The sequence below is a fragment of the Fukomys damarensis genome, unplaced genomic scaffold (assembly GCF_012274545.1).
Source record: "Fukomys damarensis isolate Sample0158 unplaced genomic scaffold, DMR_v1.0_HiC HiC_scaffold_38, whole genome shotgun sequence".
Taxonomy (NCBI): Eukaryota; Metazoa; Chordata; class Mammalia; order Rodentia; family Bathyergidae; genus Fukomys; species Fukomys damarensis.
In genome coordinates, this window is record NW_022900950.1 from 75,864,126 (window position 1) to 75,867,972 (window position 3,847).

The 3,847-nt window shown below is 47.0% G+C and overlaps 1 long non-coding RNA gene across 2 annotated transcripts in view; it reads right to left on the bottom strand.

Annotated features, from left to right (window-relative positions):
- The window catches only part of LOC104864744, an 8,550-nt gene extending 5,978 nt beyond the window's left edge, over window positions 1-2,572 (bottom strand). Inside the window, exons 1-2 of one of the 2 annotated variants that reach the window (XR_780975.2) lie at window positions 2,432-2,572; window positions 1,668-1,923 (exon numbers count right to left, since the gene is read on the bottom strand). This is a non-coding gene — a long non-coding RNA (uncharacterized LOC104864744). Of the gene's footprint in view, window positions 1-1,667; window positions 1,965-2,431 lie in introns of both variants that reach the window. The other variant, XR_004515724.1, reaches the window with a different exon arrangement.
- Window positions 2,573-3,847: the final 1,275 nt, after the last annotated feature.

The following is a 3,847-nucleotide window of genomic DNA, read 5'->3' on the forward strand; positions in this document are numbered from 1 at the left end:
GGCTGAGCTGGCATCAGAGACAGAAAACAGTAATACTCTCTCAGAGTAGAAAAAAACATAATGGCCTGCTATGCTTTGGATAATAAATTACCATGTGATCATTTCATGATAAATCATCTTAGATACTTTTTCTTCAAATCTGGACAAAAACATCTTTCCTTATTCCCCGCAGAGGCTTTTAAATATACAAACCCATTCATTCCTGATCTGTTTTTTTGCTCGTTTGTTTATCCCAATAAATTTCAAACCAGTAGCAAGACAGTTTAAATCATCGCATTCTGTCTTGTTACTGCTGAAGATTTTACGCCTTTTAATTTTATGTTAGACAGAGAAGCAACTTGCAGGGTCTCCTCCCTACACAAGCCCAGCATCCCGGTGTGTTAATTACAGCACCACCAGGGGGTGTGAGGACTGGTCTTTTTCAACTGGGATTTCAGAGAGAAATACATTCAGAGGATTCACTCTTTGTATTAGGAATTCGAGGAGGTGTCTGCTAGGAGGAGGCCGCTCCCCTGGAGGAATTCGCAGTGCAATCTGGTGAAAGCAGATAACTAAAAATGGTTATGCTATGAGATGAAGCCCGCTGCTGCGGGAAGGTGAGAGGAAGAGAATCCTGGAACTCAGGAGAGCAGCTCCGTTTTCGTTTAGCCTGTCTGGCCCGCAGAGTTGTTGCTGCAGCTGTCTCCTAGCAACCGCGCTGCGGCTCTGGGAAAGACCCCCCCCCACACTCACACCCCAGCGGGCTGTTTCCTGGAGGGTTTCCCAGGGCTCCCAGCCGCCAGCCTCCCCGCTGCACTGCTACATTAGATAAGCGTGGCTCGTCCCTCATGGAAATACTTGTCCTGTTCCACACAACCGCCTCTCCTGGTTTTCTTCCCCCACTCCACCCCCGCCTCCCGGACCCACTGAATCAACACCTCCGCAGACAGGGTCCGGGCGTTTCTAAGGTAACTCCGATGCCCGAGTCCGGCTGCCAACCAGCTCTCCTGGCTTCCTTCTCATTGTCTCGTCCGGGGATGGCTCTGAACTTGGCAAGGGAGGGTATAAACGCAGCTGTCTAGATTGGGGCCACCGGAGGGGACCAGACCGTTTGCCTTGAACGGCCGTTGCCCGGAAAGACAACCTGTGTTTGCATAACGTGTTTCTAGATCTCTGCGGATAACCAATCTCAATTCACATGCCTTCTACACAGCTCACCACACGGTGATCACTGTGAGAAACACACAGCCCTGGTCTATGTAAAACTCTGAAAATATTCGTTGCCACAAAGGATATTGTTAGCAGCATGATGACTGTCACCCAGAGGACTTGTGGGATTACTACTACTCGGGACGGCGTGTCCCCTCGCTGCTGACGCCCCCACACTGCCCACACGCGTGGCCCCAGCTCTCCAGCCGCTCGCTCAGACCTGATGCTCAGAGCACACATTCCTCCTCCCGCCAACGGCAGCTCCTCCTCGTGAATTAATGGTTGGCCTTCAGTCCAACCACAGACGCCTCTTCCTTCCCTACACCTGCTTTATTTTTCTAATTAGCTGAGTTGGAATAATGACTACATGCTGTGGTCACAAAGCACAGTGCATATTTAGTTTTTTAAAAAATTATTACAGTAAAAAAGACATTGCCGTGAATACACCTTAAAAATACTCCCCCTTGTTTGGAACATACTTAGCTCATTTCTTGCCAGTTCTGAAGCAGTTCTGGAAGTCCTCTGTCCTGAGTGTGCTTAGTTGTACCACTGTGGCTGCCTCGATGTCCCGAATTGGATTCAAATCATTTATCTTTCGTGATCATTTACTTTGAGGGAAGAAACGGAAGCCGCACAGTGCCAGATCTGGTGAAAACGCGAAGACACGTGACGTTTGCACAATCCTCCCTTTCCGGTGGATGGCGCTCAGCAGCAGCATTCTCCTACTTTTGATCACTGTGAATGTCACAAGACAGTATGGAAGGGGTTGTCCAGAACTTCTCCAGAAAGTGATAAGAAGAGAGGCGGAATAGTTTTAGGGACAGTGGCAATGTGACTTCTACTGCTAATTTTTTTTTTAAATATTTGCCATACTTTTCAGTCATGCCTCATAACTGCCTGGTCAATCTGTGCCTCCCTCTTTGTCCTCAAAGCCAGCACAACCACCGAGCTCTATGCCCCTCCCTCTCCCTCGCTACTTTTGGCACGCAGGTGTCAAGGGCCCTCTCCCTCAAACGCAGCGCTCCGCCACCCTGAAATCTGTTTCCCCCACTGTCCCTTCTTGAAGACCTCTCTGTGGCCAGAATCACTTCTCCGGCGCCCTGCATCTTCCTACCAGAGGCCCCAGACCCACAGCCCTGTTCTTCCTCTCAAAGCCTTCAGCGGCTCACTCTCAGCAGAGTTCAGAAAGAGGTCACAGAATTGCAACCCTTCAAATACAGGCAACATCGAGGCACCAACTTACCTCCCGCAGAAATGCAAGCTGCACTGCAAAAAATGAGACACCCAGTGCAGTGGTATTTGCTGGTTGGTTTTATTTCATGCCCTAAGCTCTTCCAAGGCCTGCATTCCGGCCACAGTGCTGCCCGGTGCCACTTCCGGCCTCACAGCAGCAAGATCAGAGACACTGCCACCTTGTGGTCACTGGAGAATATGTTGCACGAAATGATCCTCTTTTTTTTTTTACGAGAACTGAAATCTGGAAGCATTGTTTCATTATTCCCTCTCCCTAGGCCTTTATTTTCAGAAATTAAGTTGTCAAAATCTACTTTTAGTGACTCTCTTTTCTTTTAAAGGAATCTGTTTATTTCTTTCTATCATGTTACTGAAGGGTACTGAAAGACATGTCTGGGTCTTCCATTGGTCCTGGGAACTCATCTAAATATTTTACTTTAAGGAGCTATATGTGTTTCAGGCCAAAACTGACAACAATATGAGGACAGCAATGAGTTGATGCTATCCTCCAGTATAAACCCCAAAGAGGGCACAGAAGAAGTAGCCAAGGAGCTAGGTGTGGTGGCCCACTCTGTAATCCTAGCTGGTTGGGAGGCCAAGGTAGGAGGATTGCAAGTTTGAGGCTGGCCTGGGCAGCATAGCCAGAGCCTGTCTCAAAAAGTAAATAGCACAAATAAATAGGGCCAGGGCTGTATCCTTGCACTCCTGGGGTTCAACCCCAGGACTGGAGAGAGACAGAGGTGGGGAGGGGAGAGGGGAGGACAGGAGAGGACAGGAGAGGAGGAACTGGGAAGACCAAACGTACATTTAAAGAACTACAGATAATGCACAAATAGGCAGACAGCAGGTACAGTGAGAACTTTAAAACTGGAGGAAAATGTTTGTAATGTAGTGGTTGTATCGTGATGGTCACATCTATCTTAAAATGTTGATGTATAGACAGTCTTCTAGTTATCCTGCAGTTAAAATGGCATTAGATTCCCCATAAAACCATCATAAATTGGAAATATCATAAATAAAAAGTGAATCAGTGCATCAAACACTTAATGTACCAAACAGCAGAATTTAGCCCAAGTTTCCATAAACAATGCTCAGGACACTGGTGGTCACCTTCAGTTAGGCAAAATCACTTAATACAGAGCCTGTTTCATAACAGGGAGCTGAATGCCTTGTGTAACTCACTGAACACTTGTGTTCAACAGATACTGGCCACACAGTACCCTGTAAAGAGTGGCTTGTGTGTCTCTTGTGGTTTAGGCTGAGTTGCTCGGAGAAGCCCTTGGGCATTCTAAAGCTCATTTGTACCCTGTGACATCATAGAATATACACTTTATAAATGATTTGTTTTTCACAGGGTCAATAACTAATTACTAGTTTGGGCACCGTAAATAAATCAATATCGGAAAGTAAGTCTAAGTAGATTCAT